At 42.8% G+C, this 27,833-nt stretch overlaps 1 long non-coding RNA gene across 2 annotated transcripts in view; it reads right to left on the reverse strand.

Annotated features, from left to right (window-relative positions):
* Positions 1 to 257: 257 nt before the first annotated feature.
* Positions 258 to 27,833, reverse strand: part of LOC140741478 (uncharacterized) — a 151,720-nt gene continuing 124,144 nt past the window's right edge. For both annotated transcript variants that reach the window (XR_012102068.1, XR_012102067.1), the window contains exons 3-4: positions 10,575 to 10,728; positions 258 to 2,053 (exon numbers count right to left, since the gene is read on the reverse strand). This is a non-coding gene — a long non-coding RNA (uncharacterized lncRNA). The remainder of the gene's footprint in view (positions 2,054 to 10,574; positions 10,729 to 27,833) is intronic.

Below are 27,833 nucleotides of genomic sequence, written 5' to 3' on the forward strand. Positions count from 1 at the left end.
CATTTAGAAAATAATTGCAAAGTTATGGGCTGCTGTTCTCCAAAATGCAGATTAGTATTACTCACAGCACATCCTGAAATCTATTTATAAATAATTGATTAATGTATTTTCTTGTTTTAAGAGAATAGCATTTGCCTGTAGATAATTGGACACTGTGTTGCAGTTAAAGATTTCCTTTCCTTATTGGTGCTGCACAAATTATTTCACTGAGAGCATTAAGATCAGTCTTGCCTCTCTTTATCTGAAGCAATAGATAATTTCAACAGGAGCTTTTTTTTTAATAGCAACAGAGTACAGATTACATGATGAATAAAAAATATGTTGACCTACCTATCAAGGGTAGGATTTTCAAAAACATAATGCACATTAACTCACAGGATTGTCTAATTAGCCACTGTACGTTAGGATATAAATGATCACCCAGTAGTTAATTTCTCTACCACTTTTCCTAAGTCTGCAAACTGTCTGTGAAATTAGTTGTATTCAAAATGCCCCATTATCTGCACCAAAGGGTTACTTTCCTGATTTCAGCTTCACTACATATCTACTGTAATGATGGTATCTTGCTCTGCACTAGCTCCACCAATCAATATATCATGTCTGATGTTTTGCCATAGTGCCACATTCCTGCACTAAGCATACATAGAAAGTCCAGTCAAGGTAGGACGCTTGGTAGCACACTGAGGAGTGATGTAGAACAGTAGGACTTTGGTGTTCATGTGCATGGTTCCCTGAAAGTGGAGACACAGGTAGACAGAGTAGTGAAGACTTAGTATGCGGGTTTTCATCAGTTAGGGCACTTATTACAGAAGTTGGAAGGTTATGTTGCAGTTGTACAGGATGCAGTGCGTTTTCAGTTTTGGTCACCCTGCTACAGGAAAGCTGTTATTAAACTGGAAAGAGGGCATGAAACATTTACAAGCTTTTTTTGCAAGACTTAAGGGTCTGAGTTATGCGGACAGGTTAGACAGGCTAGAATTTTTTCCTGTGGAGCATAGGAGTCCGAGAAGTGATCTTATAGGGTATATAAAATCATGTGGAGCATAGCTGGAGTGAATTTACTCAGCCTATTTCCAAGTTTAAGTTGGTGTAGGAAAAGTTTAATAGTAAGTTGAGTGGCAATTTTATTTCCCTCCCCCCTCCCCAACACAGGTGGCATGCATATAGATGGAGCGGCCAGAGGTAATGGCTGAAATAAGAACAATAACAATTTAAAAAAACAACATCTGGACAGGTACATGGATTGAAAAGGTTTAGAAAGATCTCGGCCAAACACAGGCAAAAGGAACATTTCTGAATGGGTAGCTTGGCCAGCATGGACAAGTTGAGCTGAAGAGCCTGTTTCCCTGTTATATGATTCTATGATTCAATAGGTTTCAAAGGTACATTTAATGTCAGATAAATATATACAATATACACCCTGAAATTCATTTTCTTTGCAAGCATCCACAAAAACAGAGGAGTGCCCCAAAGAATAAATGTCAGTTAAATGTCAGAAAGCCCCTCCCAGCTCCCTCCTACCGTGTATAAGAAGCAGCAAAGCAATGATCCCCCCTCCCCGAGGCTGTACCCTCCACCGAGTGCTTAAGCATGCAGCAAAGCATCAAAAAGACACAGAGTTGTAGTAGCCCAAAGACTACTCGTTCACCCAGTAACTTGACATACCACAGGCTCCCTCTCTCCTTAATAAGGGAAAAAGAGGTGTCTCTGTTTCACAGCGAGAGGGGAGACATAACAAAACAACTCGCCGATTTATGGTATTAAGTCTGTTGCATCATTTTTTCTGAACTCTGTGCCCAAAGATCTCAGGGCACACAGTCAGCAGTCAGCTCACTGCTTACGATCTTCCATCTCCCATGACACATCAGGCGGCGGCACCAGCTTCGAATCCATCCATCTCCAGAGCCATGAAAATCCAGCACCCTGAAGGCACGCTAGTCTTCCAAGCCGCATCCTTGGTAAAAGCAGCCAGTGGTGAGGCCCCGAGTGTGGGTCTCATTCCCGCAAAGAACTGAAATCAGCATGTAACTCCAGGTCAGAGTCTTCAAAACAACTTTGAAAGGGAAAAAAAGAGATATCAAAGATAGAAATAGAGCTGTTTCCAAAGATGTAAGCAAAGGAGTTGCCATTGGGCACCATCATCCTAAGCTCCGCTGTCCATAACCTGTATCTTTTAATTCCTTTAATATCTAGAATGGAATCAATCTGGTTAACCTTGGCTGCACTCCCTCTATCATAAGTACATTCCTTATTAAGTACATAATATTCAAGGTGTGCAGTCACTAGAGCCCTACTTAATCTTATCAAGATTATTTTCCAACCTCGTATTCCAGCTGCCATTTCTTTTCTTTGCAATATCAGCAAACTTGGAAATATTAAAATTGATTCTCTCATTCAAATCACTGATAAAGATTGTGAAATGCTGAGGCTTAGAGCCACTTCACTGACTACAGCCTCCCAAACCAAAAGAATGGTCCATTTATTCCTACTCTTTCTATCCATTTACTATTGTTCAAATCACATCACTACCATGTTCTCCTCAATATACACTCCACATGATGCATTTTTGTTCAATAATTTCTTATGTATCATTTTATAAACTGCCTTGAGAAAGTCGCTATAAACATCACCTCCTGTTCACCTTCTTTTGTTCTGCTAGTTCCAATCTCTTTCATAAATGCATGTCAATTCTGCCCAATTCTATTATTATTTTCTAAGTGCTTTCTTACCAGTTCTTCACTATTAGATTCCAGCAATTTCCTATCTACTGATGTTAAACTAAATGGTGTGTAGCTCCCTGTTTTCACTCTCCCTCCTGTTTTAAACATTAGATTACATTGCCAACTTCCAATCTGTGGGAACCATTCCAGAACATTATAGACAACAACCAATGTACCCACGACCTTTCAAAGGTAAACCCATCTATCCCCAAGGCATTCAAAAGCATGCAAAAACATTAATTTCTCCAAACAAGCTTCCAAACAAAGCTAATTTCTTAGAAAAAGGATCTAGTGCTGTCCCTACTCACATGATGAACAAATTCTTCTCGGGCTTCCAGCTGGGGACAGGTATTGATTACAACCAATGTTTTGATGACAAACTCTACCATCTTCATCAGGGATGATGCCCGGGCATGGCGAGTCCAGTGTATTTATAGCCCCATAGTCCATCCTTCCTGATTGGTTAATCCTCATCCAATCAGGTTTCTGCTCTCCCAAATTGTTTACATTTGAATTCCAGTTCTTGCTCAGAGTGAGATGTTCACCTTTGTTCAAATTCTTTTCAATGCCTTCCTTTACCAGGTAGTCTCAAAAGTCATTTTGTACACTTTTGCTGAATTGTAAAATTGTCCTAATCCCAAGGGAATTAGAAACAAAGAAACATAGAAAACCTACAGCACAATACAGGCCCTTCAGCCCACAAAGCTGTACCGAACATGTACCTACCTTAGAACGACCTAGGCTTTACCCATAGCCCTCTATTTTTCTAAGCTCCATGTAGCCATCCAGGAGTCTCTTAAAAGACCCTATCGTTTATGCCTCCACCACCATCGCCGGCAGTCCATTCCACACACTCACCACTCTCTGCGTAAAAACTTACCCCTGACATCTCCTCTGTACCTACTTCCAAGCTAGCCATTTCAACCCTGGGGAAAAGCCTCTGACTACCCACATGATCAATGCCTCTCATTATCTTGTACACTTCTATCAAGTCACCTCTCATCCTCCGTAGCTCCAAGAAGAAAAGGCCGAGTTCACTTTAACTATTCTCATAAGGCATGCTCCCCAATCCAGGCAACATCCTTGTAAATCTCCTCTGCACCCTTTCTATACTTTCCACGTTCTTACTGTAGTGAGGTGACCAAAATTGAGCACGGTAGTCCAAGTGGGGTCTGATCAGGGTCCTATATAGCTGCAACATTACCACTCAGCTCTTAAACTCAATCCCGCGATTGATGAAGGTCAATACACTATATGCCTTTTTATCCACTGATTCAACCTGCATAGCAGCTTTGAGCGTCCTATGGACTCAGACCCCAAGATCCCTCTGATTCTCCACACTGCCAAGTCTTACCATTAATACTATATTCTGCCATCATATTTGACCTACCAAAATGAACCACCTTACACTTATCTGGGTTGAACTCCATCTGCCACTTCTCAGCCCAATTTTGCATCCTATCAATGTCCCACTGTAACCTCTGACAGCCCTCCACACTATCCACAACACCTCCAACCTTTGTGTCATCAGCAAATTTACTAACCCATCCCTCCACTTCCTCATCCAGCTCATTTATAAAAATCACAAAGAGTAAGGGTCCCAGAACAGATCCCTGAGGCACACCACTGGTCACCGACTTCCATGCAGAATATGACCCATCGACAACCACTCTTTGCCTTCTGTGGACAAGCCAGTTCTGGACCCACAAAGCAACAATCCACAATCCCTCGGATCCCATGCCTCCTTACTTTCTCAATAAGTCTTGCATGGGGTACCTTATCAAATGCCTTACTGAAATCCATATACACTACATCTACTGCTCTTGCTTCATCAATGTGTTTAGTCACATCCTCGAGAAATTCAATCAGGCTCGTAAGGCATGACCTGCCCCTGACAAAGCCATGCTGACTATTCCTAATCATATTATGCCTCTCCAAATGTTCATAAATCCTGCCTCTCAGGATCTTCTCCATCAACTTACCAACCACTGAAGTAAGACTCACTGGTCTATAATTTCCTGGGCTATCCCTACTCCCTTTCGTGAATAAGGGAACAACATCTGCAACCTTCCAATCCTCCAGAACCACTTCCGTCCTCATTGATGATGCAAAGATCATTGCCAAGGCTCAGCAATCTCCTCCCTCACTTCCCACAATAGCCTGGTCCGGTCCTAGTGACTTATCCAACTTGATGCTTTCCAAAAGCTCCAGCACATCCTCTTTCTTAATATCTACATTCTCAAGCTTTTCAGTCCACTGCAAATCATCCCTACAATCACTAAGATCCTTTTCCGTAGGATTTAGCTATCTTTCTGGGTAATTTTATAAGCCTTTCCCTTTGATTTAATACCAGAAGTTGTGGTACATGTTGGTACCAACAACATTGGTAGAAAAAGGGAGGAGGTCCTGAAAACAGAATGCAGGGAGTTATGATGGAAGTTGAGAAGCTGGACCTCAAGGGTAGTAATCTCAAGATTACTGCCTGTGCCACATGACAGTGAGGATAGGAATAGAATGAGGTGGCAGATAAATATGGTGGAAGAATTGGAGCGGGGGCAGGGATTTGGATTTAGAAACATAGAAACATAGAAAACCTACAGCACAATACAGGCCCTTCGGCCCACAAAGCTGTGCCGAACATGTCCTTACCTTAGAAATTACCTAGGGTTACCCAAAGCCCTCAATTTTTCTAAGCTCCGTGTAACTATCCAGGAATCTCTTAAAAGACCCTATCATACCCGCCTCTACCAACATTGCCGGCAGCCCATTCCACGCACTCACCACTCTCTGTGTAAAAAACTTACCCCTGACATCTCCTCTGCACCTACTTCCAACCACTTTAAAACTATGCCCTCTCGTGCTAGCCATTTCAACCCTGGGAAAAAGCCTCTGACTATCCACATGATCAATGCCTCTCATCATCTTGCACACCTCTGTCAGGTCACTTCTCATCCTCCATTGCTCCAAGGAGAAAAGGCCGAGTTCACTCAACCTATTCTCATGGCATGCACCCCAATCCAGGCAAGATCCTTGTAAATCTCCTCTGCACCCTTTCTATGGTTTGCACATCCTTCCTGCAGTGAGGTGACCAGAACTGAGCACAGTACTCCAAGTGGGGTCTGACCAGGGTCCTATAGAGCTACAACTTTACCTCTCGGCTCCTAAACTCAAACCCACGATTGATGAAGGCCAATACACTGTATACTTTCTTAACCACAGAGTCAACCTCAACAACAGCTTTGAGTGTGCTATGGACTCGGACCCCAAGATCCCTCTGATCCTAGAGTCTGACCATTAATACTATATTCTGCCATTTCTGGATAATTGGGACCTCTTCTGGGGCAGGTGTGACCTGTACAAAAGGGACAGGTTGCACTTGAATCTGAGAGGGACCAATATTCTTGCGGGCAGGTTTACTAGAGCTGTTGGGAGTGGTTTAAACTAATATGGCAGGGGGATGGAAACCAGGATGATAGAGCTGAGGATGAGCCAGCAGGTTTACAAGTGGACGATGGACGTAACATGAATGTATGAAGGACAAGCCAATAATTGGGTACAAATGCAGACAGAGCAAAGAGTTAAAATGTACCACAGAGACAAAATTCAAAAGGGTGAAGAATGCAGGACTGAAGGTAGTGTATTTAAATGCACATAGCATTTGGAATAAGGTGGACAAACTCGTGGCACAAATACAGATTGGTCGATATGACATTGTGGGCATCACTGAGTCATGGCTGAAAGAAGGCCATACTTGGGAGCTTAACATCAAAGGATATATTTTCTATCAAAAGGACAGGCAGGAAGGGATAGGCAGTGGTGTGGCTCTGTTGGTAAGAGATGGAATTACATCTTTAGAGAGAGGTGACATAGGGTCAGAGAATGTTGAACCTTTGTTGGTGTTTTTAAGAAACTGCAAGGGTGAAAAAAACATTATGGGAATCTTACATATGCCTCCAAAAGGTAGACAAAATGCGGGGCTGAGTTTGCAAAGGGAGCTGGAAAAGGCATGTAATAAGGGTTATGTCATAATTGTAATGGGGTCTTCAATATGCAAGGGGATTGGAAAAATCAGGTTAGTGTCAGATTACAAGAGTGGGAATTTGTTGAATAGCTACAAGATGGCTTTTTAAAGCAGCTTGTGCTTGAGCCTACTCTGGGGAAGGCTATCGTAGATTAGGTGTTATGTAATAACCAAGATCTTATTAGGGAGGTTAATATAAAGGAACCCTTAGGAGACAGTGATCATAATATGATTGAATTCATACTGCAATTTGAGAGAGAGAAGCATAACTCACATGTATCAGTATCGCGATGGAATAAAGGGAATTACAGAGGTATGAGGGAGGAGCTTGCCCAGGTGGATTGGAGGAGGATACTGGCAGAGATAGCTGAAGTTTCTGGGAATAGTTCACAAGGCACAGGATAGATATGTCCCACAAAATAAGTTTTCAAATGGCAGGGGTAGGCAACTGTGGCAGAGGAGGGAAGTTCAGGACTGCATAAAAGTCAAGGAAAGGGCAAAAGGTAGCAAAAGTGCATGGGAAGCTTTTAAAATTCAACAAAAGGCAACTAAAAAAGCTTTAAGATGAAATATGAGGGCAAACTAGCCAAGAATATAAAGCAGGATACTGAATGCTTCTTTCGGTTATATAAAGAAAAAAGGGAGGTGAGAGTTGATATTGGACCAATGGAAAATGATGCTGGTGAGGTAGTAATGGGGGGACAAAGAAATAGCAGATGAACTTAATGGGTACTTTGCATCAATCTTCACTGTGGAAGACACCAGCAGTGTGCCAGAGATCTGTGAGTGTCAGGGAGCAGGAGTGAGTGCCATTGCTATTACAAAGGGAAAAGTGCTAGGCAAACTCATTGGCCTTAAGGTGGATAAGTCACCTGGACCAGATGGACTACATCCCAGAGTCCAGAGAGAGGTTGCTGAACAGATAACAGATATATTGGTCATGATCTTTCAAGAATCACTTGATTCTGGCATGGTCCCAGAGGGCTGGAAGATTGCAAATGTCACTCCACTCTTTAAGAAGGGAGGAAGGCAAAAGAAAGGAAATTATAGGCCAGTTAGCCTAACTTCAGTGGTTGGGAAAGTGTTGAAATCTATTACGAAGGATGAGGTTTCAGGGTACCTGGAGACTAATGATAAAATAAGTCAAAGTCAGCATGGCTTTTGTGAAGGGAAATCTTGCCTGACAAAGCTGTTGGAGTTCTTCGAGGAAGTAACAAGTAAGGTGGACAAAGGAGAGGCAATGGATGTCATTTACTTGGATTTTCAAAAAGCATTTGATAAGGTGCCACACATGAGGCTGCTTAACAAGATAAGATCCTATGGCGTGACAGGAAAGATACTGCCATGGATAGAGGAATGTCTGACAGGCAGGAGGCAGCAAGTGAGAATGAAGAGGGCTTTTTCTGGTTGGATGCCAGTGACTAGTGGTGTTCCTCAGGGGTCAGTATTGGGACAGCTACTTTTCACATTGTTTGTCAATGATTTGGATTATGGAATCGATGGCTTTATGACAGAGTTTGTGGATGATACGAAGATAGGTGGAGGGGTAGGTAGTGCTGTGGAAGCAATGCGATTGCAGCAGGACTTAGATAAATCAGAACAATGGACAAAAAAGTGGTAGATGGAACACAGAGCTGGGAAATGTATAATGCATTCTGGTAAAAGGAACAATAATGTAGACCATTATCTAAATGAGGAGAACGTTCAAACATCAGAGGTGCAGAGGAATTGAGGAGTCCTCGTGCAAGACTCCCAGAAGGTTAATTCACAGTTGAGTCAGTGGTAAAGAAGGCAAATGCAATGTTGGCATTTATTTCCAGGAGAATAGAATATAAAAACAAGGAGATAATGCTGAGCCTTTATAAGGCATTAGTCAGGCCGCACTTAGAGTATTGTCAACAGTTTTGGGCCCCATATCTCAGAAAGGATGTGTTATCATTGGAGAGAGTCCAGAGGAGATTCACAAGGATGATTCCAGGAATGAAGGGGTTAGATATGAGGAGCTTTTGGCCACTTTGGATCTGTACTCACTGGAAGAATACGTGGAGATCTCATTGAAATCTACCGAATGTTGAAAGGACTAGATAGGGTAGATGGGGAGAGTATGTTACCAGTGGTGGGGGTATCCAGAAATAGAGGGCACAGCCTGAAGATTGAGGGGCAACCTTTTGGAACAGACGTAAGGAGGAATTTTTGTAGTCAAAGAATAGTGTATCTGTGGAATGCTCTGCCAGACTATGGTGGAGGCCAAGTCCACGGGTATTATTAAGGTGGAAGTTGATAGTTTCCTGATTGGTCAGGGCATCAAAGTATCTGGTGAGAAGGCTGAGTGCTATGATGGAATGGCGGAGCAGACTCAACGGGCTGAATGGCCTAACTCTACTCCTACGTCTTATGGTCTTATGGTCTAATACCATATTCATTTGTTCTTACTAGCTACAGCAAAGCTCAAAGAAAATTTATTATCAAAGTACATACTGTATACTGTATGTCACCATTTACAATCCTGAGATTTATTTTCTTGTGGACAATCACAGTAAATACAAGAAACACAATAGAATCAATAAAAGACCACACTCAAAATGACAAACAACCAATGTGCAAAAAAGCAACAAACTGTACAAATACAAAAATAAAGAGAAAAAAGAAATGATAATAATAATAATAATAAATAAATAAGCAATAAATATTAAAAACATGAGATGAAAAGTCCTTGCCAGTGAGTCCTTGTGGGAATAGTTCAGTGCTGGGTTGAGTGAAATTGAGTGAAGTTATCCCCTCTGGTTTAAGAGCCTGATGGCTGAGGGGTATAAAGTGTTCCTAAACCTGGTGGAGCGGGTCCTAAGGTTCCTATACCTTCTTCTTGATGGTAACAAGAAGAGAGTATGGCCTCTTGGTGGGAGTCCTTGGTGATGGATGCTACTTTCCTGTGATAGAGCTCCATGTAGATGTGCTCAATGGAGGAGAGGGCTTTGCCTCTGATGGACTGAGCCATATCCACTACCTTTTTGTAGACTTTTCTGTACATTGTTGTTTCTATACCAGGCCATGAATAACCAGTCAATACATTCTCTACCATACATCTATAGAAGTATAGAAGTTTGTCAAAGTTTTAAATGCCATGCCAAATCTTAGCAAACTTCTAAGGAAGTAAGAGGCACTTTCATACTTCCTTTGTAAAGGCAGTTATGTGCAGGACCCAGGACAGATCCTCTGAAATGATAACACTGAGGTATTTAAAGTTGCTGACTCTCTCCACCTCTGATCCCCCAATGAGGACTGGCTCATGGACCTCCAGTTTCCTCCTCCTGAAGTCAATTATCATCTCCCTGGTCTTGCTGATAATGAGTGAGAAGTTGTTGCTGTGGCACCACTCAAACAGATTTTCCATCCCCCTCCTATATGCTGATTTGTCACCATCTTTGATTTGGCTTACAACAGTGGTGTCATCAGCAAACTTAAATATGGGGTTGGAGCTGTGCTTAGCCACACAGTCAAGTGTAAAGTGAGTAGAGCAGGGGACTAAGCACACAGCCTTGTGTGGACGTGCTGATGCAGATTGTGGAGGAGATTTTGTTGCCAATCTGAACTGACTAGGGTTTGCAAGTGAGGAAATTAAGGATCACATATTAAACACAAAGTGCACTGCAGATGCTGTGGTCAAATCAAGATGTACAAAAAAGGTGGATGAACTCAGCAGGTCGGATGCTGATCATCCAGCTTTTTTGTACCTCTTGAAGGATCACATATTTACATATATTTTATATTACATTTATTTTCACATCTTGAGATATTGTGTGATGAATTGGGAGCATTTAATAAGACACTTGTACCTGGTGGTGGAGTCATTTTTTTTCAAGAGACATAGAATCCATATAATGCCTTTACATCACATTTGGTGTCAGAAGTAGGATGGCCAGCCACAAGGAATAGTGCCCTTTATTGTGCAAGAGGATCAACCTTCGATCTCAGGGAAATAACCATAACCTGTGGGCAAGAGGAAGAGGATGCATCATCAAAGGCATCATAGGTAAGGCACAGGGTGCACTACTCAAGACCAGCATCAAAAGAGACAACTCTTCCTCAAACATTCCAGATACTGACCCGGACCTGGTTACACCATTCAAAGACTTTCTTTCTGCCCCAGGGAAGTGGGATGAGGCCTTGAGAGAGAAGTTTTGACGTCTGCGGAAATCCATTCATGCCAGTCAGCTAGAGGTAGCTGAGGAGCTGTGTGCAACAAGGTCCTCCAGTACCTCAGAGGAGGAGAGCCCACTGCCCACAACACCCAAAAGACAGCCCTTCACTCCAGCAGCCTAACCTCACATTTCCAGTTGGGATTTTGACTATCCCTCAGTCCAGCCCCAGTTTCAAAGCTACCTCCAACCACCATATCAGAAAAAAGAACGAAAGATGCCTGCTTATCAGCAGGGGGAATACATTGAAAACTACCTGCTCTGGTTTGAGAACATGGCAAAAATATTGAAATGGCCACAGGAGGAGTGGGCCTATTGACTTGTGCTTTTGCTCACAGTGCAATATTGAGGACCAGTATAATGACTACGATGCCTTGAAGGAGACACTACTGGAGTAATTAGATATCTCATCAGAATCCTACTAGCAATACTTCCAAGCAACTACAACTTTACTAGAAGAGACACCCACCGAGATCTACTACTGCCTTAAGGACTATACCGTCACTGGATACAACCAGAGCAGCGCACCGAGGAGTGGATTGGAGAGGTGATCATCTAGGAGCAGCTACTTCATGTCCTACCCTATGATTCCCAGACCTGAGTCAGAGAACAAGAATCAGACAATGGACTGACAGCAGTGAAACTGGCCCTGTAGTACTTCAATGCCTGCTAAGGGGGCTCAAAACAGCCCCACTCTTCAGCCCACAGATTAGTACCAGAAACCAGGATGACAGATGGGATAATGGAGGCAACCCTGTTGGGGCAGGGCCTAAGAGGGAGAAGTGACAACAGTTACCAAGGGACTGGTGTGTTTTTACTGCCAGCAACCAAGCTATAACGCATCAGTGTGGAAGCCTAAACTGACAGGGTTTTGTTATGTGCCAAGGGAAAGTAACAGTCCTGGGTGGGACATCAGGAATAATAATTCTGCTTGCTGTGAAGTGACTGTAAATGGATAAGTACAGGCATTATTAGACACAGGAAGTTCCGTGCCTTTGATTAAGGTGAATCTTGTACCAGACAGCAATATTAATTACAGTTACTGCGCCCATATTCAATGTGTTCACGGAGACCGTAAATTATACTGTATGACAGAGGTTACTGTGGTTGTAAAAGATCAAATGTACTTATTGGGGTGATTGACTGCTTGCCTACAGTCGTGATTTGGGGAGAGATCTGCCTGTGCTGAATGATCTTCTAATGGTTACTAAATGCTTTGAACCATGTCTGTCAATGTATTATGTACGGTGGTCATCTGGGCCCAAGTGAAAGTTGGTTTGCAGCCACTGACAGACTTGTGTAATAGTCTGTGAGAGGGCGGAACTAAGGGGTCGAGAAAACCACATCGACACTGATGCTTTGGAGAAGTAATTGTGTATTCCTGTTCTTGATATTGAGGTCAGTGAATGGAAGGCTTTTGATAATATTGCTGCTTTGCAAATCTTATCTTTGTGGGGAGGAATAATTGTAAAGAATGGTATTCTGTATATGAAAGGAGGGAAGGATGAAACTAATAAGTGCTTGGTTGTCCTAACACAATGCAGACTATTAGTGTTACACATGGCTCACACAATTCCATGGGTAGGCCACCTAGCACACCAGAAAACATACATGCACATCTATACTCATTTCTTTTGGTCCACTGGGCCTGCTGAACAAGAGCTGGGAGGCACCAACCTCAACGTCTTCAGAGAAAGGGATTGTGTAGTACTACTGCAGATGGGAGAACATCTGGAGCAGTACAGAGAGGAAGCCAAAGAAAACCTTCAGGAAGCTCAACAGAACTAGAGGAGGTGGTATGATGAACATGCCCAGCATAGAGATTATCAGCCTGGTCAAAAGGCCCTGCTGCTCCTACCATCCAACTCCAACAAACTCCTGGCTAAATAGCAGGGAACCTACAACATCATCCACAAGATAGGCCCTGTCATTTATGAAATCAATCATTCAGACAAGGGGTAGGATGAGCAGACCTACCATGTAATCCTCATCAAAGAATGGAAAGAGAGAGAGACGATCACTAGAGAGATGGTACTGATGGTTCAGAAGGTGGAAGAGGATAAAGAAGTGGGGTGTGATGTGGAGATGTGGTAACACCAGACACCCTTGTATTTAGAGCATCTGAAAGCATGTTATCCACTTGAAAGACCTCACACCAATCCATCTGAGGCCATACCAGGTGCCTGAAAGACTGTTAGAACCAATAAAAAGGGAGATTACAACTATGAGGGAACTGATGGACTGCAGGGCTGTGAAGACTGCTGAGTGGCCTGTTTAGATGCTGCAGTCATCTACAATGCAGACCATCTCCAGCATCTGCATTGGGTCCTGAGAAACATCTATGAGGCAGGCTTAACACAAAACTTGCAATAATGTGACTGGGCAAAGCAATAAACACACTACTTAGGCTACCATCTGGGTAAGGGGGAAGTATGGCCACAGGTGCAAAAGGTAGAAGCCATACGAAACAGTCTGAGACCAGATACAAAGAAACAGGTGTGATGGTTTAGGTGGTTCATCCCCGTTTGCCACCATTACAGTATCCCTGACAAACCTGACTATGAAAACTCCAGTGGAGTGGACTGAAGATCGTGAAAAGGCTTCAAGCTCCACCTCTACCTGTCTCCCATCCTGCAAATCCCAAATTTTAACAAGCGTTTCCTGGTGCAGGTAGATGCCTCGGCTGAGGGTATTGGAGCTGTGCTGGCACAAGTAGAAGAATGACCTGTCCTCTATCTCAGCCATAAACTTCTGCCTACGGAGGTAAGATTCTCAACCATAGAAAAGGAGTGGCTTGCAATCAAGTGGACACTCAGCAGCCTCCGATACTATCTACTTGGGTGAGAGTTTCACCTGGACAGTGACCATCAGGCACTTACATGGATCCAGACGTTGAAAGACCACAATGCCAGAGTGACCCGATGGTATCTGGCTCTGCAGCCCCTCCAGTTCAACAATTGCCACAAAGCAGAAAGACAGACCATTACAGCCGATTACCTGTACAGGTTGCTGAACAGTGGCAAGCATGGAGAGATGGGCTTTGTCATTGGCCTTGGGCAGCACTGCAATAATTTTACAATTACAACCTCAAAGTAGCACATACAAATACATGTAGGGAGTAACATTTAAGTCCATAAAAGCATAAATGTTTATTCGTAAAAACATAGAAACATAAAAATCTACAGTACACTACAGGCTCTTCAACCCACTATGTTGTGCCAACCATGTAACCTACTGTAGAAACTGCTTAGAATTACACTACCACATAGCCCTCTGTTTTTCTAAGCTCCATGTACCTACTTAAGGGACTCTTAAAAGACCCTATTGTATCCACCTCTACCACCTTCGCTGGCAGTACATTCCACATACCAACCACTCTTTGTGTTAAAAACATACTTCTGACATGCTCCTTGACATACTCCCAAGCACTTGAAAACTATGCCCCCTCATATTAGCCATTTCAACCCTGGTAAAAAGCCTCTGACTATCCACATGATCAATGCCTCTCATCATCTTATACACCTCTATCAGGTCACCTCTCATCCTCCATTGCTCCAAAGAGAGAAGGTCAAGTTCACTCAACCTATTCTCATAAGGCATGCTCTCCAATCCAGGCAACATCCTTGTAAGTCTCCTCTGCACTCTCTCTATAGTTTCCACATCCTTCCTGTAATGAAGTGACCAGAACTGGACACAGTACTCCAACTGGGGTCTAACTAAGGTCTTATATACAGTAGCCGTAACATTACCTTATGGATCTTGAACTCAATCCCACGGTTGATGAATACCAACACACCATACGCCTTCTTAACAACACTGACAACCTGCGCAACAGCTTTGAGTGTCCAATGGACATGGACCCCAAGATCTCTCAGATCCCTCGCACCACCAAGAGTCTTACCATTGATATTATATTCTGTCTTCAAATTTGACCTACCGAAATGAACCACTTCACACTTATCTGGGTTGAACTCCATCTGCCACTTCTCAGTCCAGTTCTGCATCCTATCGATGTCACTCTGTAACCTTTGACAACCTTCCAGACTATCCACAAATACCACCCAACTTTTGTGTCATCAGCATACTTACTAACCCACATTTCTACTTCCTCATCCAGGTCATTTATAAAAATCACAAAGAAGAGGGGTCCCCAAACAGATCCCTGAGGCACTCCACTGGTCACCGACCTCCATGCAGAATATGAACCATCTACAACCACCCTTTTCCTTCTATGGGAAGCCAATTCTGGATCCACAAAGCAAGGTCTCCTTAGGTACCATGCCTCATTACTTTCTGAATGAGCCTGGCATTGGGAACCTTATCAAATGCCTTACCGAAATCCATATACACTACGTCCACTGTTTTGTTAAATCCTCAAAGAATTCAATTAGGTTCGTAAGGCATGACCTTCCCTTGACCAAACCATGCTGACTATCCCTAATCAGATTATGTCTCTCCAAATGCTCATAAATCCCACCTCTCAGGATCTTCTCCAACAACTTGCCCACCACTGAAGTAAGACTCACTGGTCTATAATTTCCTGGGTGATCTCTACTCCCTTTCTTGAACAAGGAAACAACATTTGCAACCTTCCAATCCTCTGGTGCTTCTCCCATCCCTATTGATGATGCAAAGATCATCGCCAGAGGCTCAGCAATCTCCCTCCTCATTTCCCATAGTAGCCTGAGGTATATCTCATCCAGTCCTGGCAACTTATCTAACTTAATATAAAAACAGATAGCAAAAGTTTTTATAATTGTATAAAGCAGAAGAGGGTGGCTAAAGTCAAGGTAGGTCTCTTGGAAGACAAGAAGGGGAAATTGATATTGGGTGATAAGGAAATGGATGAGGCATTGAATGATTATTTTGTGCTGATCTTCACGGCGGAGGACACGTCTAATATGCCAAAGGAGGATGCTATGGATGAAATGGGAGGGGAGCACCTCAATAAAATCACTGTAACTAAAGAGATAGTGATGAGCAAACTAGAGGGCCTGAAGGTAGATAAGTACCCTGGTCCTGATGGGATCCATCCAAGGGTGCTGAAGGAATTGGCGGAGGTTATAGTAGTCTCGTTGGTAATCTTTTATCAAAACTCTCTTGACTCTGGACAGGTCCCGGCGAATTGGAAGACAGCAAATGTCACGCCACTTTTTTTTAAAGGGTGTAGGCAAAAGAGGGGCAACTATAGGCCAGTTAGCTTAACATCTGTAGTTGGGAGAATGCTTGAAGCTGTCGTTAAGGAAGAAATAGCGAAACATTTAGAAAGGAGTGGTTCCATTAGACAGATGCAGCATGGATTCAGAAAGGGCAGGTCCTGTTTGACAAACTTACTGGAGTTCTTTGAGAACATAATGAGTGCAGTGGATAGAGGGGAACAGGTGCATGTCATATACTTGGATTTCCAGAAGGTGTTCGATAAGGTGCCGCACAAGAGACTCATGAATAAGACACGAATGCATGGAGTTGGAGGAAGTGTATTGGCATGGATAGTGGATTGGTTAACCAATAGAAAGCAGAGAGTTGGTATAAATGGGTGTTTATCCAGTTGGCAGTCAGCGGTGAGTGGGGTGCCGCAGGGGTCAATGCTGGGCCTGCAGCTGTTTACCATTTACATTGATGATTTGGAAGAGGGGGCTGAGTGTAGTGTAGCAAAATTTGCTGATGACACTAAACTGAGTGGAAAAGCAAATTGTACAGAGGATGTGGAGAGTCTGCAGAGGGATATAGATAGGTTAAGTGAGTGGGCCAAGATCTGGCAGATGGTAAATGGGAGGTCATCCACTTTGGAAGGAATAATAGAAGAGCAGATTATTATTTAAATGGTGAAAGATTGCAGCATGCTGTTGTGCAGAGGGACTTGGGAGTGCTTGTTCATGAACTGCAAAAAACTGGCTTTCAGGTACAACAGGTTATTAAGAAAGCAAACGGAACTTACATTGCCGATGAACAACAAGAACTCAAGAAATGCAGCTATGATCTGCGCAAAGTCATCAAGGCAGCAAAACAGGGACAAGATACAGACACAACTCTCCACCAACCACACACACAGCTTATGACAAGGTCTGCACACCATTACAGACTTCAAAGTGGAATTTCCAACATCGCTGCCTCTCTCCCAGACAAGCTAAATCTTTTTTATGCTTGATTCGATGTCGCCAATACTGAACCACTGAAGAGAGCCACTAATGCAACCTGCACCTTGGTCATCTCTGAGGCTGAGGTACGCAAGTGTTTACAACAAGTGGGCAGTCGCAAAGCTGCAGGACTAGATGGCATCCCAGGGTGGGTACTCAGGATGTGCGCGGCACAACTGGCAGGTGTGTTTACAGATCTCTCCCTCTCTCAGTGTAGAGTGCCCTCCTGTTTCAAAACATCCACCATTGTTCCTATACCTAAAAAGACCAAGGTAACATGTCTGAACGACTAGTGTCCTCTCACACTCACCTCAATAATAAGCAAATGCTTTGAGAGGCTGGTCAAGGACTACAAAGAATTCCTTGTGACTTGGATAGGCTGGGTGAGTGGGCAGATACTTGGCAGATGACCTTTAATGTGAATAAGTGTGAGGTTATCCACTTTGGGAGTAAGAACAGGAAGGCAGATTATTATCTGAACGGTGTAGAGTTAGGTAAGGGAGAAATACAAAGAGGTCTAGGAGTCCTTGTTCATCAGTCACTGAAGGTGAATGAGCAAGTGCAGCAGGCAGTGAAGAAGGCTAATGGAATGTTGGCCTTTATTACAAAAGGAATTGAGTACAAGAGCAAGGAAATCCTCTTGCATTTGTACAGGGCCCTGGTGAGACCACACCTGGAGTATTGTGTACAGTTTTGGTCTCCAGGGTTAAGGAAGGACATCCTGGCTGTAGAGGAAGTGCAGCGTAGATTCACAAGGTTAATTCCTGGGATGTCCGGACTGTCTTACGCAGAGAGGTTAGAGAGACTGGGCTTGTACACGCTGGAATTAAGGAGATTGAGAGGGGATCTGATTGAAACATATAAGATTATTAAGGGATTGGACAAGATAGAGGCAGGAAATATGTTCCAGATGCTGGGAGAGTCCAGTACCAGAGGGCATGGTTTAAGAATAAGGGGTAGGTCATTTAGGACAGAGTTAAGGAAAAACTTCTTCTCCCAGAGAGTTGTGGGGGTGTGGAATGCACTGCCTCAGAAGGCATGGAGGCCAATTCTTTAGATGCTTTCAAGAAGGAGCCAGATAGGTATCTTATGGATAGGGGAATCAAGGGATATGGGGACAAGGCAGGAACCGGGTATTGATAGTAGATGATCAGCCATGATCTCAGAATGGCGGTGCAGGCTCGAAAAGCCGAATGGTCTACTTCTGCACCTATTGTCTATTGTCTACATCTGCAGCATACTACCACCCACACTGGACTCACTACAAATCACCTACTAACACAACCGACTGACAGACAACACAATAGCCACGGCTCTACATACCATCCTTAAACATCTAGAGAAGAGGGATGCTTATGTGAGAATGCTGTTCTTGGACTACAGTTCATCATTCATCACCATAATTCCCTCCAGGCTTGACAAGAAGCTCAGAGACCTCGGCCTTTACCCTGCCTTGTGTAGCTGGATCCTGGACTTCCTGTCAGATTGCTGACAGGTGGTATGAGTGGGCTCCTTCACTTCTGCCCCTCTGACCCTCAACACAGGTACCCCTCAGGGCTGTGTACTAAGCCCCTCCTTTACTCCCTGTATATCCATGATTGTGTCGCCACCCACAGCTCTAATCAGCTAATTAAATTTGCTGACGACACTACACGATTGGCCTAATCTCAAACAATATCGAGGTGGCCTACAGGGAAGAAGTCATCACTCCGACACAGTGGTGTCAGGAAAACAATCTCTTCCTCAATGTCGCAAAAACAAAGGAGCTGGTTGTCAATTACAGTAGGAATGGAGACAGGCTAACCCCTACAGACATCAATGGATCTGGGGTTGAGAGGGTGAACAGCTTTAAGCTCCTCGGCACTGAGGCTCTCACGTGATCTGTGCATACCGGCTGTGTGGTGAAAAAGGCACAGCACCTGTTTCACCTCAGATGGTTGAAGAAGTTTGGTATGGGCCCCCAAATCCTAAGAACTTTCCACAGGGGCACAATTGAGAACGTCCGGACTGGCTGTATCACTGCCTGGTATGGGAATTATACTTCCCTCAATTGCAGGACAATGTGTGGTGCAGTCAGCCCAGCGCATCTGTAGATGTGAACTTCCCACTATTCAGGACATTTACAAAGACAGGTGTGTAAAAAAGGCTCTAGGACAGCTTCTTCTACCAAGCCATCAGGCTGCTTAATTCATGCTGACATAATTGTATTTCTATGTTATATTGACTGTCCTGTTGTAACTTACTCATTATTATAAATTACTATAAATTGCACATTGCACATTTAGACAGAGATGTAACATAAAGATTTTTACTCCCCATGTATATGAAGGATGCAAGTAATAAAGTCAATACAATTCAAAAGCTCTAGCACATCCTCTTTCTTAATGTCCATATACTCGAGTGTTTCAGAACGCTGTAAGGCAACCCCACGATTTCCAAGGTCCTTTTCACGGTGAAAACTGAAGCAAGTAAGTACCTTCCCTGCCTCCTCCACCTCCATGCACACGTTTCCACTGTTGCTCCTGATTGGTCATATTCTCACATGGCTCATCCTCTTGCTCTTCACATACTTGTAGAATGCCTTGGAATTTTCCTTAATCCTACTCAACAAGGCCTTCTCATGGCCCCTTCTGGCTCTCCAAATATCATTCTTGAGCTCGTTCCTGGCACCCTTGTAATTTTCTAGAGCTCTAACAGTACCTGGTTTCTTGAACCTTTCATAAGCTGTTCTTTTCTTCTTAACTAGATTTTCTACATCCTTTATACACCATTGTTCTTTTATCCTATCATCCTTTCCCTGTCTCATTAGAACATACCTATGCAGAACACCATGCAAATGTTCCCTGAACATTTGCCACATTTCTGCCATGCATTTTCCTGAGAACATCTGCTCCCAATTTAGGTTCCCAAAATTCCTGACTAATAGTATCATATTCCCCTTACCCCAATTAAATGTTTTCCCAAATTGCCTGCTCCTATCCCTCTCCAGCGCTCTGGTAAAGGAGACAGATTTGTGATCACTACCTCCAAAATGCTCTCCCACTGAAAGATCTGACACCTGACCAGGTTCATTTACCAATACCAGATCAAGTACAGTCTCTCCTCCAGCAGGCTTATCTACATACTGTGTCAGGAAACCTTCCTGAACACATCTAACAAACTCCACCCCATCTAAACCCCTTGCTCCAAGCAGAAGCCAGTCAATATCAGTGAAGTTAAAATCTCCCATCGCAACAACTCTGTTATTATTGCATCGTTCCAGAATCTGCCCCCCTATCTGCTCCTTGATGTCTCTGTTACGAATGGAGTGTCTCTCAAAACACCCAGTAGGGTTATTGCCCCCTTCCTGCTGTTTCTGCCTTCCACCCACAGAGACTCTGTAGACAATCCCTCCGTGACTTCTTCCTTTTCTGCAGCCGTGACACTATCCCTGATTAGCAGTGCCACACCCCCACCTTTTTTTGCCTCTCTCCCTGTTCTTTTTGAAACATCTAAAGTCCAGCACATTCAGCAGCCATTCCTGCCCCTGAGGCATCCAAATCTCTGTGATGGCCACATCATTATAGTTCCACGTATTGACCCACGATGTAAGTTCATCCACCTTGTAAATTATACTCCTTTGCATTAAAATAGACACATCTCAAACCATTTGGTGAAGTGCTTCTTTGCTCTATCCTTCCTCAAACTCCCTACAAGCTGTCTCTACTTGTGTACCAAATGCCCTATCTTCTGTCTCTTTACTTCGGTTCCCACTCCCCTGCAAATCTAGTTTAAACCCTCCCCAATAGCATTAGTAAACCTCACCACCAGGATATTGGTTCCCCTCTAGTTCAGATGCAACCCGTCCCACTTGTACAGGTCACTCCTTCCCCAGAAAAGGTTCAGATGATCCAAGAACTTGCAACCCTGCCCCCTGCATCATCTCCTCAGCCATTCATCTATCTGTGCTATCTTCCTGTTCTGACCTTCACTGGATCGTGGCACTGGGAGTAATCCAGAGATTACCATCTTGGAGGTCCTGCTTTCAGCCTCCTTCCTAACTCCCTAAACTTACTGCGCAGGACCTCTACCCCTCTCCTGCCTATGTCATTGATATCAGCATGTACCACGACCTCCGGCTGCTCACCCTCCCCTTCAAGAATATTCTACAACCGCTCCAAGACATCCTGGACCCTAGCACCCGGGAGGCAACACACTATCCTGGTGTCTCTTCTATTGCCACAGAATCTCCTGTCTGTCCCCCTAACTATTGAGTCCCCTAATGCTCTGCCTGAATTCACCCTACCCTTCTGAGGCTCAGAGCCGACCACAGTACTATTGGTCAGGCTGCTGCTGCCTTACCCAGATAGATCATCCCCCACAGCAGTACCCAAAGGGGTATACCTGTTGCCGAGGGGAATGGCCACTGGGGGATCCTGCACTGACTTCCTTCTCCCTTTACCTCTCTCTGTGTTTACCTATAAATTCTGCTGAATTTATTCCCTGAATTCTGCACTCTGGGTGTAATCACCTGCTCAAAAGTCATATCTATCAATTGCTCTGCCTCCCGGATGATCCTTAGTTCATCCAGATCCAGCTCCAGCTCCTTAATGCGGTTTTTCAGGAGCTGGAGTTGGCTGCACTTCCCGCAGGTGTAGTCATCAGGGAGACCATCAGTTTCCATGAATTCCCACATCCTAAAAGAGGATCATTCCACTGTCATATCTGCCTACCTACCTGCACTGTACAATGAGCAAACAAGGCCAAATCTTCTATCCTTTTTCTTTGGCGTCAGCCTCTTCTCGTTGAAGCCCCTTGAGTCAAAGCCTGATGCTCCTACTCTCACCACTGGCCTACTCCAACAATGGCTGCCCCGCTTGCCCCTTCTGTGCTTTTATTTAATTCGCAGATTCTGCTCCTGAAGCTGATTGGACCTCTGGAATGTCCGAATATCCACAAAGTTCTTCTTTTATACAATCTTTGCTAACCTGGCAAGTAAACTCCTCAAAGTGCTCTGCTCTGAATACTGATTGGACCTCTGGAATTCATTACATGTTTGTCGTTTGGCGAGTTTCTGGTTGGAGAGAGACCATAATTGTGAACTAAGTTGAGGAAGGAGTGACTATCAGTTGATCTGTGTAAGTAGTATATTGTATATAGTTTTTCTTGTTTTTCCTCACTGTACAAATATTTTCACATTTTCACACCTCATGTGAATTGTGAGCACTTAATAAAACAACCGCACCTGCTTTTGCTGCGGAGTCAGTTTCTTTTTCAAGAAATGTAGAGGCCATAAAATACCACTACATCACAATTCTTTAATGTAGTTTTCCATTCTACCATACACATTTGCTGTTCTTGTAGTCTGCTCTGTTCTAATTTAAGACCCAAGTTTCAGTTTATTAGTGGGCAAATCAACCATGTAGGGCATCACATGGCTGTGGCCAAACTGTTAGCACTGTCTACTTCACAGATAGACTCAGTGACTGTTGAAAGGGAGCAGGGACATTCATATTTATGTCCACTTCTCATTAATGTGGGCTACTTAATTAAAGTTGCTACATAATGCTCATTGATATTGTGTACTTGGATTTTCAGAAGACCTTTAACAAGATACACACATGAGGCTACTTAACAAGCTATGAGCCCATGGTATTACAGAGAAGATTCTAGCACGGATATAGCAGTGGTTGATTGGCAGGAGGCAAGGACTGGGAAAATAAAGGAGCCTTTTCTGGTTGGCTGCCAGTGACTACTGGTGTTCCACAGGGGTCTGTGTTGGGACCAATCCTTTTTAAGTCATATGTCAATGATTTGGATGATGGAATTGATTATTTTGTTGCAGAGTTTTGGAGATGCCATATAGATAGATAGAGGGACGGGTAGTTTTCAGGAAGTAGAGAGGACTTGGATAGATTAAGAGAATGTGCAAAGCAGTGGAAGATGGAATACGGTGTCGGGAAGTGTATGGTCATGCACTTCGGTAGAAGAAATGAAAGGGTTAACTATTTTCTAAATGGAGAGAAAATACAAAAAAATTGAAACACAAAGGGACTTGGGATCCTTATGTAGGATTCCCTAAAGGTTAATTTGCCGGCTGAGTCTCTGGTGAGCAAGGTAAATACAATGTTAACATTCATTTCAAGAGGACTAGAATATAAAAGCAAAGATGTGATGTTCAGACTTTATAAAGTACTGGTGAGGCCTCACTTGGAGTATTGTGGGCAGTTTTGAGCCCCTTGCCTCACGTCTTAAAGCTGGTAAGGAAGGCGGGCTCTGTCGTGGGCAAAGTACTGGAGAGTATAACATCGGTAGCAGAGCGAAGAGCGCTGAGTAGGCTACGGTCAATTATGGAAAACCCTGAACATCCTCTACATAGCACCATCCAGAGACAGAGAAGCAGTTTCAGCGACAGGTTGCTATCGATGCAATGCTCCTCAGACAGGATGAAGAGATCAATACTCCCCAATGCCATTCGGCTTTACAATTCAACCGCCAGGAGTAAGATATGTTAAAGTGCCGGGGTTAGGACTCAATGTATTTAAGTAAACTACTTAAGAACTTTTTAAAAGCTATTATTAATGCTTTTTGAGAGGGTGATTTTAGATGCATATCATATTTTTACTGAGTTAAGTATTGTATGTAATTAGTTTTGCTACAATAAGTGTATGGGACATTGGAAAAATGTTGAATTTCCCCATGGGGATGAATAAAGTATCTATCTATCTATCTATTTATCTATCTAGAAAGGATGTGCTGAAACTAGAGTGGGTTCAAAGGAGGTTTATAACAACCTGTTATATGAAAAGTGTTTGATGGCTCTGGGCCTGTATTTGCTGGAATTCAGAAGAATGAAGGGTGACCCTATTGAAACCTATCGAATGGTCAAAGGCCTTGATAGAGTGGATGTGGAAAGGATGTTTTCTATGGTGGGAGAGTCTAAGAACAGAGGACACAGCTTCAGAATAGAGGGACATCCTTTTAGAATAAGGATGAGGCAGAATTTCTTCAGCCAGAAATAAATCTGTGGAACTCATTGCCACAGGCAGATGTGGAGGCTGCCTTTATGTATATTTAAGGCAGAAGCTGATAGATTCTTGATTGGTTGGGGCATGAAGGCATATGGGTGGAAGGCAGGAGATTGGGGCTGAGAGGAAAATTGGATCAGCCATGATGAAATTAGCAGAGCAGACTCGATGGGCCAGATGGCCTAATTCTGTTCCTATATCTTATTGTTTTATGGTCTAATAAGTTTGTACTTTTATCACAGAATCATTGCCCACCTTGTCCATGCCAACTGTGATGCCTAGCTACACTATCTACATTTGCCTGCCTTAGGTCCATATCTGTACATCTTTTCTATCCAAGTACTTGCCCAAATATCTTTTAAACATTATAATTGATGTGATATCAGCACCGGACTCCGGAGCGAAGGTTCCCAAGTTTGAATCCAGTCGGGTCACTCCTGGACACGCTTTCCATCCGTGCCAGGTTGAGTGTCGAGCTCGCAACTCGGCCTTGTAAAAAAAAAACAACTGCGCCGTGAGAAGGACGTGTGGAACCACTCACAGAATCTTTCCTCCAAGACAACCACTTGAAAAGTGGTCGCCAAGGCTCTGGCAGAGTATGGCATGCACAAAAAAAGATTGTATCTGCCTCTACCAGCTCTCTCTAGCAGCTTTGTCACATGGAGTAAAGAATCTTTCTCTGAATACTGTAACTATTACACTGTAGATAACAGTGGGACATTTGATGCCTGCCATATTGCAGATGTTCATCCTTCAACAGTATCATTTCCAGTTTTGAATCTAGAAACACTAAAATTATATATCCTTGTACAGTATTTAGTTCCTCTAAAGATGCCTTAATGTTTCTCTGCTAGCAAATCACCCACCATTGTATTTGCCAATGAATTGAACTTGTAGAGTAAAAAGCTTTTATTTTGCATGTACCTCAGCTGGAGGATACTCAAAGGAAATTAGTAAAACCACTTCTTGCTTTGGGTTTGGATAGTCACATAAAAAGAGGCCAAATGGGATGGGGTGGTGGTGTGGGTGGGGGAAGGTTGGAGTTCAACTTTGTTCAATTAATCCAAGTGTTGGGTCAACTGCCATAATTCAAGTGTGATAGGATGATGGGTCTGTATTCACTGAGGGGGAAGGAAGCTAGGATCAGTAGTTAAGTGGGGTGGGGGTTACTGATTGATGTGGAAAAGTAAATAAGTTAGGTACCGGTAAGTCACTGCCATCAGAAAAGCCGCTGGTTCGAGTCGCTGCCGTTGGAGGGGCTGCTGATTTAAGTTGCTGCTGGGTCCCAGTGCTATCAAAATGTTATCAAAATTCTGAGATTTATGGATTGGACTGTAGTTCATATTGGCCTCTTTCAGTTCTATGTTTTTTTTCATGTTCTCGCCCATTCTTTCTTGCTGTGGATTGGCAGGCTGGGGGTTTAGGTTATCTGTTAGTGTTTGTGTGGGGGTGATGATTGATGGCTTTCTTTCAACTACTTGTATGGTTTTCTGTATTCTATAGCTATCTGGAGAAGAGACAAATCTCAGAGTTGTATTCTACATACCTTCTTTGATAATAAAATGAACCTATGAACCTGGGGTTTGAGTTGAATATGGGGGTGAAATGATTATTACCCGGGTTCTATAACTGAGTGCTTATTGTGACCAAGTATTTTAAGTGGTGACAAAGGTAATCCTAATCCCACAATGTGACAGTATTTCAACTGCCAACAGAATGTCTGGTGTCAGAGATTATTACATGGCTAAAGTTAAACAGATCTCAAAGGCAATGTTATTGTCCCTTTTATTTTAAATGTTTCTGCTGTATTTTCTGCTGATTCAGCGTGAAGTATTTTACTAGCATATCACAACTCAATGGTGAATTTGAGTAAAGTTTTAATACAAGAATATTCAAACCAGTTAATATTCTATTAGCCAGGCATATTAACTAGGCATAGTCATATTGAAAAAAATACAATCAAGGAAACATTCATACCTAATCTAACCATTTCAAATGCACTTAAAAATACTGTGGCAGTAAAACACCAAATATTTTACAGTTAAATATAAAACTCATTATATGAATGGATTGATCAGTTCTCTGAGTTAGTAAGACATCTTCCAGTGTGAGAATGTTTCAACTGTTTACTACATGAATAGATGTAGAACCACCCCAGCAGTGACCTTGTGAGAAAACGAGTATTTACATAGGCAGTTCCTTTGGGAGGATTGGTTCATTTTCTGGTTTCATGACACTATTTCATTCTAGATGACTAGCCCATGTTACAAATGGAATAATCAATTATATCAAGAAGCTGCCTTAACCTTATTCAAAGCGCTCCATGCAAAAATCTTCTGATGAATTTCAATTCTCAATTCCATTTTAAATCTTTTTGTATTTATTTGTGAAGAGGTTGTAAAGACCTGGCTTTAAATACAAAATTTTCCTAGCATTGGAACCCTTTTATTTCAGTGTTGAATAAATGCTGGTTTGGGGTAAGTTATGTGCATTACATGACACTAACACTGTACTTTCTTATAAAGTGACCAAAATATATGATACAGAAAATATCAGAAGGTAGGAAAGAATCTGGGTGTGTTTACAGAGCTGCTCAAATTACATAAATCCACATCAAAAGGCCACAGGAGAAATAGAAATTAGCCTCTAGGCCTCAGCTGCATGGTCAAGATCAGCTTGTATTTTCAGCTCTTTCAAACAAGAGAGTCGCCTTCGAGGTCCATCTAGCTCATTAACACAACCCTGAGACTTAAATCATTCCAGAGAAAGAATTAAATTAAACATTTAACAAGTCTGCTATTTTTTTTCATTTTCATGTTAATATTATCCTTTCTTGAATTATTCTTGCCACACTTTATCTTTACATAATTATAAAAAATTATACTAAACTTAATACTGCATATTAATATTTGTATTTCACTTTGGCAGTTCTTATTAACTCTTCTGTTTTCCTTTACTATTAAAATTATATTAATTTTTAATTAAGAAAAATAATTCCTCTAAGGGAATGAGATTCTGCACATGAAGTTAAATTTTCAGTATAGTGAGGATGGTCAGCAATAGCTATAATTTATTATTGCCATTAGAGATATCACTATTGCTGATTGTGCAATATTTTAATTATCTTTACAGCAAGAGCAGTAAGTAATTACTCTGCACTCTGGTCACAGTAATAACTAATGTGAAGGTAGTAACAGCAATGTTGAGTTGTGGGGTATTATTATTGGCAACTTGTAGATTTTCATGTTAATTCTGCATGCCAGGGTTTGCTATCAGTATTGTCATCATTAGTAGATCAGGATCAGGGCCAAACCATTTAAAATTATAAGGCCAGAAGTAGGGATGTTTGCTGATGATTGTACAATGTTTAGCACCATTTGCGACACTTCAGATAATGAAACCTTCTCTGTGGATTGTCACCTTGTTATGGTGGAGGAGCTTGTGTGGTCCTGAGATCCTGAGAGCGATGCCATTTGGAGCTGTGCTCCTAGTAGGGTCACCCATGGCGGTAAGGTGAGGGTGAGGTCCCTGACAAAGAACAATCCAACCAAGACCTCAACGGTGGAACAGGTGGACGAAGTTACTTCGAACTCAATGGCTGTGAAGGCGGATGAAGGCTGCAACAAATCCATCAGCTCCAATCGTCGTGGTTTCCATGCCATTAGAATCAATTGGCTGATTTGTGAAGTATCGTGTGCTTCTTGGAGTGTAACATCAAGCATACGTTAAACAAATACACGCAGGGGCATCCG

Source organism: Hemitrygon akajei, chromosome 18 (genome assembly GCF_048418815.1).
Source record: "Hemitrygon akajei chromosome 18, sHemAka1.3, whole genome shotgun sequence".
Lineage (NCBI taxonomy): Eukaryota > Metazoa > Chordata > Chondrichthyes > Myliobatiformes > Dasyatidae > Hemitrygon > Hemitrygon akajei.